Raw genomic sequence first — 12686 nt, forward strand, 5'->3', positions numbered from 1 at the left:
TAATTATATCTGTTAAGACTCTATTTCCAAATAAGTTCACATTCTGAGGTTCTGGGTGGACATCAGTTTTGGGGGGACACAGTTGAACCTGGTATGCTATCTAAATGCAGACCAGGGCTTTCCTGGTGGCGCAGTGGTTGAGAGTCTGCCTGCCGATGCAGGAGACGTGGGTTTGTGCCCTGGTCCAGGAAGATCCCACGTGCCGCGGAGCGGCTGGGCCCGTGAGCCATGGCCGCTGAGCCTGCGCGTCTGGAGCCTGTGCTCTGCAACCGGAGAGGCCACAACAGTGAGAGGCCTGCGTACGGCAAAAAAAAAAAAAAAAAAAAAAGCAGAACAATATCCAAATTTATACCTCCTCCAGCCTGGTCTTCTGCCCTCAACTCCAGACTCCTCTGTTTAATTATCTCTCTTCTTGGTTGGCTAATAGGCACCTCAAACTTAATATGCCCAGGACTGAACTCATGACCTCTTCCAAACCCGTTCTTTCTATGACTCTTCCCAACTTAAGCACCGACAATCCTATACATACAGGTGCTCAGCCAAAAAATCTTGGATTCCTCTCTGGTGTCTTTTTCTCATACCTTATGTCCAATAGGGCATGACATAGTTTGGTCCCCCACCCTTCAAAATATATCCTGAGTCTCACCACTTCTTTGACTCCCCACCAATTCCACTATTACCAACCAATCAACTCAACCAGTCAACCAACATTTCTAACCCAGACTGTTTCAATAGCCTCCTAACTCCTTTTCTTCTATTCTAACCCCTTGTAGTCTATTCTCCCCAGAGCATCTCAAGCAATCCTGTTAATGCATAAAGAAGACCAACCACTCCCCTGCTCCAAGTCTTCCAGTGGGTCTCCATCTTTCCCAGTGTAGAAGGCAACATCTTTGTTTTTCTTTTTTGAAATATAGTTAATTTACAATGTTGCATTAATTTCAGGTGTACAGCAAAATGATTCATATACATATATATATAAGTATATAAATTTAATTCTTTTAAAGATTATTTTCCACTACATATTACAAGGCATTGAACACTGAATGTAGTTCCCTGTGCTACACAGTAGGTCATTGTTGTTTATCAATTTTATATAGAGTAGTGTATGTATGTTAATCCCTAACTCATAATTTATACCTCCCTGCCCTTTCCTTATTTTTTAGTAACCATAAGTTTGTTTTCTATGTCTGTGAGTTTATTTCTGTTTTAATAAGAAAAAGAGAGTAAATAAGTTCATTTGTATCTTTTTTTGTACATATAAGTGATATTATATGGTGTTTGTATTTCTCTGTCTGACCTTACTTCACTTAGTATGATAATCTCTAGGTTCATCCATGTTGCTGCAAATGGCATTGTTTCATTCCTTTTTATGGCTGAGTAATATTCCATTGTATATATGTACCACACCTTCTTTATCCATTCATCTGTCAATGGACACTTAGGTTGCTTCCATGCCTGGGCTACTGTAAACAGTGCTGCTATGAACATTGGGGTGCACGTATCTTTTCAAAATTAGAATTTTTGTCTTTTCCAGATATATGCCTAGCTAGAAGGCAGAATCTTTGTTGCAATTATAAGGTCCTAAGGTCTTCATTACCTCTGTCTCCTCACCATCTACTACATTCCCCCTATCTCTGGGGCGCAGCCACAATGCTTTCCTTACCAGTTCCCAGAGAACAAGCACATCTCTGTTTCATACTTTGCATTTCCTGTTCTCTGTCTGCAATGATCTTCTCTGGGGACTGACAAGGCTCCTCCACCTCATCCCTGACTCCTTCACATCTTTGCTCAAATATCACTGGTTTCAAGAGTTCTTCTCTGATGACCATGTTAAAAACTGCAAGATCCTCGCCTCACTTGTATTATCTCTGATTCCTTTACCCTGCTCTCTTTTTTTTTCCCAATAGAGCTTATCATCTTGTAACATTTTGCTCCTTGTTACATTTATGACTTATTGCCTATCTCCCTCCATTAGAATGTATAAGGGCAGAGATTTAATAAAATAGAAGGATCTAGACCAGAAAACATAAATATGAGCCACCATATGTAGGGAAAATATTGTTTCAGACATACAAACTCGGGCTTCCCTGGTGGCGCAGTGGTTGAGAATCCGCCTGCCGATGCAGGAGACACGGGTTCGTGCCCTGGTCCGGGAAGATCCCACATGCCGCGGAGCAACTAAGCCCGTGAGCCATGGCCGCTAGGCCTGTGCGTCCGGAGCCTGTGCTCCGCAACGGGAGAGGCCACAACAGTGAGAGGTCCGCGTACCGCAAAAAAAAAAAAAAAAAAAGACATACAAACCCATGCTGAGTCACTATGTAAAAACATTTCTTACTGTATAATTTGGCCAGACATTGTCAAAAGGGCCTAGCCTTTCAAATAGCTATTTCTATAGTATTTATCACCAATCTACTCATTTATTAATTTGTACATTTTTCAATTTGTTCAGTGATTTTCATCCCCTATTTAAATTAAAAGCTCCATGGTAACAGAACTTTACCTGTATTTTTCCCTGGGAGATTCTCAGTGTCAAGAAAAATGCTTAGCATATAATTGGGTGGAAAGGGTTCAATAAATATTTATTGAAATTTTTAATAGAATGAATGAATGAACAGGTATTTTCAGTGATATATGAAATATATTCCCTTTATCTCATCCATGCTTAAACATATATAATGCAAGCAATTATTTAAGAGTTGATAACAATAATTTTAATAATTATCATTGTTATAGCTATAAATGTTAGCTATTGTTACTGTTATAAACAGTATTATTAAAATATCATTTATTGCCCATTTTGTTCTAGGGATTGTGTTAAATGCTTTTCCATATTTCATCTTTAGACCTCAAAAATATGTCATACACATTATTATTTTATGCTAATTGTACATATGAGGACAATTTAGTTTGTCTAACTTGGATGGACATTTAAATCTCAGCCATTTCACGCAGACCTTTCCTCTAACCTGATTGTGATCTGCATTTCCCATAACCTCACAAGCATGGAAGGGTAGCATCCACACTCTGCATCTCTTCCTTACACCCACATATGCAGATAAAGCATCTAATAAAACCCATTTAGATGAAGGCATATGTCTGTATGCTAATCCCGCTTAGTTAGACTTCACAGAGAAAACATAAAAAAACAATTTGTGGCCATTCTGAAGCCAAACTCAGTTGTCCAGAGCTTGTTCTCATATCACCACATGCACAACTGGATGCTAAATTTCATGAGATGTCTCCAAAAAAAACCCCAAAACAGAAAACAAAACAAAACAAAAACTGCATATTTTTAAGCTTCTTTGAAAAAAAGAAAGTTTACACTTAAAAGAATTGCACACTGCATGGAAGCTAAAGTCCATTATCATGGCAAAGTTAAACATTATGATTATCCTCCCGAGTTTCTGTCTTTGGCAAGGTGAGGACAGATTAGAACCAAAAAGAATCAGTTACCCTAAAGAAAATATTCTCAGCTCTTTGAGAATTTCTCATGAGTCAGCAGCTGCAATGCGCTGGGCATTCTCAGATCCACTCAGCTCTGATGGTTTTCTGGGGCTCGATTCCTTTCTTATTCAAAAACAACCTTGAAAACTCTCAGAGGAAGTCATAAACAGGTACAAAATCTTCCAGCCTATTTGGTGATGGGTTGTGGTTTACTCCATACAGCCTTATTCTAAGAACCTTCATAAGCAACAATTATCTTCTATTTTAGCCTTTCTGTTTTCGTTTGCACAAAATATTTCACAATCTCTTACTTTTAACTGAAAAGTCATTTGCATAGAAAAAGAGTCCCATTACTGGGAATAAATGCAGACCAACTATCCCTCATCCATGGCATTCTGTCCAGACCCACTGGTTCCCTATTACCTGCATCATGTAATGTCAGCCTTTTTTCAACAAAAGAAAAATACATAAAATTCTGAAATTAGGAGTTTAATTTGTATTTGTCAGTTGATATGTATGAATGAAACCAAACAAGTTCCTCTGGTTCAGGCTTGTCCTCTGAATTTAGTCTTTACAGCATGTGTAAAATGCACAGACCACAAAACTCCATAGGAGACACTGGCCAACGCTTTACGTGTTTGGAGATTTCATTGTGCTACTAAAGATCTGTTTTCCTTTCTTCTGAGACCCAATTAGAGTCCACTTCCATTTAAAAACTCTCTCCTCTTACTTGTGTATGATTTATGGGGTTTGAAAGCAATAGTCATTACAACTCAACGTCGTAATTAGTCTTTAAAGTATTCGGGATGAGGCGGCTTTGTAAATTTTGTTTCCTTTTTGTGATCGAATTGCTTTTGAATATAGAAGCTTTTGATCATGGCACTTACAATTTTACAATATTTGGAACTAAGGTTAGTTGTATGTGTTTTGAACATTTTTTTAAAGTTTTTGAGGACCACAGATCCTGACGATATAAAGTGATGCCAATTCACAGAAATACTGGGTCACGATTTGTGATTTGTTACCTAGTTGGTGACAGTGTCACTAAGGGTCACTACTTCCCTGTATCAAGGAGCTCCTGCTCATTTCTTTACATCTCCTGGGGCCCAGTGAAGAGCTGGCCAGAGCAGACCCTCTATCGACACATGGCAGATGAAAATCCAAGCCCCTCGATGAGCCAGGAATGGTGATATTGACACTGACCCAGGGAAGAAAGAGTCAGCCTTTCTCCCAAGACATGCACAGCCATTGGTGCAACCCAGAACAATAAAGCCATTACAATACTTTATTGGAAGAGAAATGCTGGGACAGGATATGCATATGACATAAAACAGAAAAAAAAAAAAAAATCACAGGAGGCTCGCCTGGGGTGTTAAACCCTGAATTGGAATCCTGAAGAACACATAAAAGTTAGGTACGTGGATGAGAGGAAAAAAGTGGGGTTTTCTAGAGGAAATAGCATGTCGAAGGTAGGGAGATGGAACAGAGGATGCACTGCATGTCTGGGGTTGGGCGGAAGGTAGGTGTCCCTGTGGAGAATAAATAGAAAGCAATACTTGATACAAAATTGGGATGTGAAACATAATCGTGTTTTTTAAGGAAACCACCACTTCTGTCAAGCCATGATGTTTTCCAACACATCATTTTGCTTTTTCCAAATGTTATTTATGAAGTTAATTCCAACAAGGACCTACTGTATAGCACCAGGAAGTATACTCAATATTTTGTAATAACCTATATGGGAAAGGAATCTGAAAAAGAATATATATATATATATATATATATATATATATATATATATATATATATGAATCACTTTGCTGTATACCTGAAACTAACACACATTGTAAATCAGCTATACTTCAATTTAAAAAATAACAGTTCATTTCAAAAGTGCTGTTCCGGATGACTACTCAAATACATTTTCTAAGGCTGTCATTCCAGGCAGTAGAGTGGGTCATGATTTGACCCACAGCATAAATGCATCCCTACAAGGAGCGGAGCCACACTGCTTTTCAGTAATCAGGTCTGAAAGTTACGTTCAGCATCTAACACCTTGTGCATCACTTAACAGAAGTGGTGAGGCAGCAGCGCTCAAAAAAAAGGTTGAGCATAGAATAACGTTGCTGTTGTGGTGCTGGTTGTTGCTGTTGTTAAGTTTTCAAGAAATGAAAGGTACAGCCTGGTCAGAGTCTGAGCTTCTGTGTTTTCCTCATGTCTGTCAGCCCTGTGCAGGCTACCAAGTGTGAGGATGGCCAAGCAGTTAGCGCTGGCTTCAGGTATTTCCATAAATTAAAATATAAATGTTGGTCAATTAGATATGATTTCTTAAGCATTTATGATTTAATTATTTATAAAATCATTAACAAAGAGTGTAACTAGCTCATGAATAACTTCAGGCACTTTTCACAACGCAAATTCATCAGGACAAAACCACAGAACCCTGTTTAATGGCACAGAAGCAAAACAGGTGGAGGTTTTTCTTGAGAGGAGGGGTTCCTCCAAGTCCGGCTGGTAGAGTCCCACCTGTTCCTAAATGAGGGTCCTGTCCGAGATGTTGTCCCCTCCTGATGCCTTATTCTGAGTCCAACATTAGCCTTAGAAATGGAAATGTTGATTTGCATTTGAAAGATACACTCAGAGAAGAGGGTGGAAGTGAGGTTTATCCAATGCCTATCCAGTGCCAAGCCTTGCACAAGTTCTTATGTATTTATTCACCACATTTCACTGGATGAAGGAGTAGGGTGGTATTTAGGGATGTCCCAGGATGCAGGCTTATGGAGTCTGTTTCTGGGCCCTCCCCAAGACTTGCTCCAAGATTCCTTCCCTCATCCCTAAGAGGAACCAACCATTTCCCTGGGTCAGAGTTCATGCCATGACAATTTATAATAGTTATTATTTTCTGCTATAAATGCATCCAAACAAACAAAAAGAAGCTCAAAGAAGTTGAAAATCTACCTGAAGTCTCCAGGCCTAAACTATGTCCTCTAATCAACACCCTGGCTTCAGGGTAGATAGGAAGCTGTCAGGGGAGGGTCTTTGCTTACTGGTCTAAAATAAAACAGAGAAAAGAGACCATAGCAGCAGCCCAGAATACTTTTAATTTTTCTCCTCAATCCTTCTTTCCTTCCTGCACATGTGGTACAGTAGGATTCAAATAATAATACAGAATAATATCTTCCCCCACCCCAGACAGCATACTAACACACACACTCTCTCTCCCAGTCATGCACTCGGACACATACAGCATGCCCTTGTCTAACTATCCAGTTTAATCTCTCAAAAAAGATTTAAACATTCCACATGCACTGAAGAGAAATGACAAGCAACCTTGTTCTCTACTGAGATGGAGAATGCCATGTAGTATGCCTACAGGAAAAACAAGGGCAAATGCTAATGATGGTCCTGGTGGGTGGGCAGAGGCCATGTGATTAATACTCCATATTTTACAGATGAGAAAAAGCTGGGCTCAGAAACCATGAGTGATGCAATGGAAATGAGCTGTGATGTGATGAGGTCATCCACCAGTCAGTCAGTCCCCGTGCGTTTACTGAGATCTACTATGTGCCTTTCTTTTGCTGGTGCTCCCAGTGAGGATGGAAAGTAAACTCACATCTACCAACAAAACCAATGTCATGACCCAGAGGAAATGTCCTGGACTCTGTGGGAGCATTTAACAGGTGGAAAGGGGCCCAGCTTATTGAAGGAGATCCCCCCCGCCCCAATATTCTCCAATGCCTGAGTCAGTGCATGGCCTTCACACTGACCATCCTTTCTCTAGCATTCTCCTACGTATCAACAAATGTCCCTTCCTTCACTATGTCTGTGACAGTGCTACCTCACTGTCACCAAACCTTCCTGCCTACCAACATGATACAGTCCAATGCTTTGTGTGTATTCTCCAATTTGACCTCAACCTTTCTACTGGCCGTATCTCCACAAATCCTCTCCCAGTGCCCTATACTCTAGCCAAAAGAGGTTCGTATCACGGTAAGCTTTATTATATTTCTCCCACTGTTTCTCATATATAATGAGCACTACCTGAATACCTGCCAAATGAAAGAATGAATGCCCTTCTGGAAACCTGTGGATAGAAGGTAAACTAATGGGACCTTTTCACAATGTCAGATGCATTTGTTCACTTATGGATAAGTTGAAATAGAGACAAGTACGCATTTGTTGAAGGAAGAGTACAATGTAACTGCATTTGAGTTTCCCCACCATCTAGCAAAGATCTCCGGAGCATCCCAGAAACACCTCATCACGGGCAATACATTCTAGTTCTGGGGAAAGGGGTCAGAACAACAAGATTGCTGACAGGAAGTTCAGTCCCCTGTGTAAAACTGGGCTGGGTTGTTTGCTACAGGGCCTTGTACACTGTGCTACTGAGTTTGGCTTCATACTTCAGGGGTCAAGGAGTCAGTGAAGGTAAAACTGAGCAGGACCCTGTGAGACTCCCGGGTACAAATCCTTTCTGTGTCTTCCAACATTTTCCCTGCATTCCAAAGGGCAGATTCAATTGGTTGCTCATCAGGGAAGGAGGGGATGCTGAAACAAGGGAGGAGCAGCCAAGAAACAATAGTGCAGCCTTGGGGCAGGCAGGGACCTGGTCCCTCCTCAAGAAACATACATAACAATATATCTCTGAGTTCTTCGGGAGGAACTCAGCATCCCTGTCCCCCGCCCACCACCAAGTGGAGGATGGTAACTTCAGGCTGAGCACAAGATTCCTGGAGCACCGCCCTGTTACCTCATCACCAACCAATCAGAAGAAAGTCTCACATCCTGCAGCCCTCACCCCAAATTCTGCCTATTAAAAACCTCTTCCCTCAAACTGTTGGGGAGTTTGGGATTTTTGAGCACAGGCAACCCCTTCTCCTTGCTTGGCCCTGCAATAAACCTTTCTCTGCTCCAAACTCCGACGTTTTGGTTTATTAGGCCTCACTGTGCATCAGGCACACAAACTTTGTTCAGTAACAAAGGCACAAATAGAGAGAGCATTGTAAGATATATTTTAGAAAAACCACAAAGAAAATCCCCAGGCCACAGTGAGGGGAGTGTCCAGGGATGGTGAGGGTTGGGAGGTGGGCAAACCATCTAAACAGCTCTAGGCACATTTAAGGCAAGATTGGATAGAGGATAGAAAAGATAATTTTGAGACGGAAACAGACAGCAAGACAACAAGACCAAAGGGATCTGGTGGTAGGCTAGATGTATTAAGGCAAAGAGGAGAGCCATGATCCTAGGATTCCGAGTCTGGGGTGATCTAAGCTCAGCTGACTATCTTGCCCCCTCTCTCTCTCTCTCTCTCTCACACACACACACACACACACACACACACACACACACACACACACACCCATCTCTGTGGTCAGCTAGACCATCCATCCTTCAGTACCTCCACGTACCACCCTCCCTCCTGAGAGAACTTCTGCACAAAGTGCCACGTCCTCTACTGGAATCAAGCCCACCCAACAAGCCAGCCCTGCCCACCCTTCATTTCTCAGCACAAATGTTGAAACCAAGCAGGACCCTGTGGGGGTCCTGGGCATGGAAGCCTTTCTGTGCCCTGTTTCTTGTGTATAGGGAATAGACTCCAGCCTCCATGATCTTCCCTGAGTTCCAAAGGCCAAGTTCAAACAGTTGCTAATCAGGGAAGGGAGGGGATGTAGGGACAAGGGAGGAGCAGCCAAGAAACCACCTGAGGCCAGATTAAAGGAACCTGAGAAGCTTTTCAAGGTGAGGAGACCACCTGAGATGATATTAAAGGAGTGAAGGCCAGCACACACCCTGATCCTTATCAGCAATCTGGACCTTGAACTATTGCTATAAAACTCCTCACCAAAACCTCCTGGGTTGGGACACACAGTTTTTGAGGGCAGGAGCCTGCTGTGTCCCCCTTTGTCTGGCAAAGCAATAAAGCTATTCTTTTCTACTTCACCCCAAACTCTGTCTCCGAGATCTGATTCAGCGCTGGTGCACAGAGGCTGAGCTTTTGGCATCAATGCCTCTCCCTCAGAGAAGCCCTCTCTGTGTCCCCTCCCCCCAGTTCTGATATGAACTCTCATAGTATCCTGTCTTTTCTCACATGAAACTTTTCAGTTTGTAACTATATTTCAATTCCTGTGGATACTTTCTTAATATTTGACTCTTTCCACAGAAGGCAAGCACTGGGAGGGCAGAGATCTTGTCTGTTTCACTCATCTCTGAATCTCCAGTGTTTATCAAAGCCATCTGGCACACAGTAAGTAGTTAATAGATTGTTCCCTAATGAGTAAATGAAGGAATTAATTAATAGCTTTCAATAACACAGGCAGTATAGGAAGAAAAAAGACAAGTTTAAAATGGGGCAAAAATGGATTTTAACTACTAAATGGTAGGCGGGATATTAAAGTTATAATAAAAACATAAAGTTAAATATGGCAAACAAACAGCAAGAAATGTGGGGACTGGACTTTTGGAGAGAAATGGAGGCTGGGGATGGAGAAATAAGAGCCATTGACAGAGAGATTTTGAATCCCGCAAGCCTTTCAGAGTCAGTCAGCTGTGCGGAAGAAGACATTGCTTTATTTTTTATTTTTATTTTTTATAATTTTACCGAAGTATAGTTGATTTAAAATGTGTTAATTTCTGCTGTACAGAAAAGTGATTCATATATATATATATATGTATATTCTTTTTCATATTCTTTTCCATTACGGTTTATCACAGGATATTGAATATATTTCCCTGTGCTATACAGTAGGACCTTGCTGTTTATCCATTCTGTAGATATACATAATAGTTTGCATCTGCTAACCTCAAACTCCCAATCCATCCCTCCCCCACCTCTCCCCCTTGGCAACCACAAGTCTGTTCTCTATGTCTGTGAGCCTTTTTCTGTTTTGTAGATAAGTTCATTTGTGTCATATTTTAGATTCCACATATCATATGGTATCATATGTATTTGTTTTTCTCTTTCTGACTTACTTCGCTTAGTATGATAATCTCTAGGTACATCCATGTTGCTGCAAATGGCGTTATTTCATACTTTCTTATGGCTGAGTAATATTGCATTGTATCTATATATACCACATCTTCTTTATTCACTCATCTGTCAATGGACATTTAGGTTGTTTCCATGTCTTGGCTATTGCAAATTGTGCTGCTGTGAACATAGGGGTGCATATACCTTTTTTCAAATTATAGTTTTGTCTGGGTATATGCCCAGGAGTGGGATTGCTGGATCATATGGCAACTCTATTTTTAATTTTTTGAGGAACCTCCATACTGTTTTCCATAGTGGCTGCACCAATTTACATTCCCACCAACAGTGTAGGAGGGTTCCCTTTTCTCCACACCCTCTCCAACATTTATTATTTGTAGACTTTTAATGATGGCCATTTTGACTGGTGTGAGCTGGTGCATCATTGTGGTTTTGATTTGCATTTCTCTAATAATTAGCGATGTTGAGCAGCTTTTCATGTGCCTGTTGAAGCAGACCTTGCTTTATAGTCATTTAGAAATGTTGCCTTCAGGTCAGTTCTTCAGCTCCCCAGGTCAAAGACTGATTATAATGTATGAGAATGACAACCATGTTTTTTCATAAGATACCCCATAATCCTTCCAATGACAGAATCACTGTAGAGTTTCATGACATGGTGGCCAAGCTCAAATCTTGACCCTGTATGCCTGTCAACATATTGTCTCAGAGGCAGGACAGAGCAGTAGATATGATTAACTAGTCTACTTGGGTCAGATTCCAATACCTGTACATGGTACCAGGGAGGCCCTGGGCAAATCAAATGGCATAATGGTACTTCCATCCCGTGTGTGCAAAATGGGTATAATTATAGTATGTACTTCATGAAATTGATTGAAGTTATATAAAGTACTTTAAGAGTATATGGCGTAACATTCATGAATGTTAACTACTATCATGATTGTTATTTTGATTATTATTTAATCTCTCTGAAGCTACATTTGCAGGAATATCATAAGGAAAAAGGATAAAGAATCATCATCATTATCATCACAAGTTGGCTTGGGCTTGGTCCTTTGTGTCATCATTTTTATTGTTAAAATGACTCTACAAAGAGCATTGTTAAGGCAGTGCCATATTTAGAGCTCCATTTACACGAAGGGAAATTAGAAAGAAACAAATGTGGCTGAACACTGAAACAGCCCCTTGGAGAGCTGGTCTCTCTACCAACTGAGACCAACTGAATGTGTACAATCTGCTAGGTAGTCAGGAACCTAGAAGAATTTTGAAAGACCTAATCCCCATCTCAAGTTCAAATTTCTGCCTACTGAAAGGGAAATTTTAGAACAGATGATTTCCTGGGAGAAACAGGTTTATATAGAAAATAACCAGTGGTTCCTATTTATTTACTGTTTTGTAGACAAAATTGTGTCTAAAATATCACATTTGCTAGATATTAATTCAATTGCAGGTGAATTCTGCGCTAAACCAAAAAATGGCCCAAATAATTCTTCTACTGCTTTCCCTGGATGAGGGACTAAATATAGAGCAGACTGTGAAACAAATAGGTCTATCCCATCTGCATTTGTTTCATCTAAATAGCTCCCTTCACTAGGAAAAGAAATGAGTTGTTTTAGCCAAAGATGAGATATAGTCACTAAGGCGCTTCAAAGCCAATAATTAACTCAGGGTTGTAAAATTGTACTCCATGCTTTGTTCATGCTCTCTCCCCTCATTTTTATTGTTAATTAATGAAAATTTCTGATAGTCCAAACTTAGTATAAAGCCATAATTTTCCTTCCCAAAGCCACTTAAAGCAACTTAATGTCATCTATCTGGTTTTTGAAACCCAGTTACAATGTAATTTTCTCACAGATTCAAATTCCACTTGGGTAAATCTGAACCAGCTAATAATCCACAATTCCTTCTTACAGAAGATTAGAGGTGGTTATTCCTGCCCTTGGGTTGCAAGGGTTTCACTACTGCTGGGGTTAGCAGAGGTAAGCTTTTATATATAGAATGGGTAAACAACAAGGTCCTACTGTATAGAGGAGAGAACTATATTCAGTCTCCTGTGATAAATGATAATGGAAAAGAATATTTTTAAAAATGTATATATATATATATATACAACTGAATCACTTTCCTGTACAGCAGAAATTAACACAATGTTGTAAATCAATTATACTTCAATTTTTAAAATGTACTTAAAAAAAGAATTCTGAGAGAAGCATAAACTTAAATCCTTAGGGTAAGTGTCTTCGAAATCAAAGGCATTATT

At 40.3% G+C, this 12686-nt stretch overlaps 1 protein-coding gene across 1 annotated transcript in view; it reads right to left on the reverse strand.

Moving 5' to 3' along the window:
- The window catches only part of CNTNAP5 (contactin associated protein family member 5), an 857380-nt gene that overhangs the window by 62190 nt on the left and 782504 nt on the right, over nucleotides 1-12686 (reverse strand). The gene's annotated exons all lie outside the window — the stretch shown is intronic.

Source organism: Kogia breviceps, chromosome 2 (assembly GCF_026419965.1).
Source record: "Kogia breviceps isolate mKogBre1 chromosome 2, mKogBre1 haplotype 1, whole genome shotgun sequence".
Taxonomy (NCBI): Eukaryota; Metazoa; Chordata; class Mammalia; order Artiodactyla; family Physeteridae; genus Kogia; species Kogia breviceps.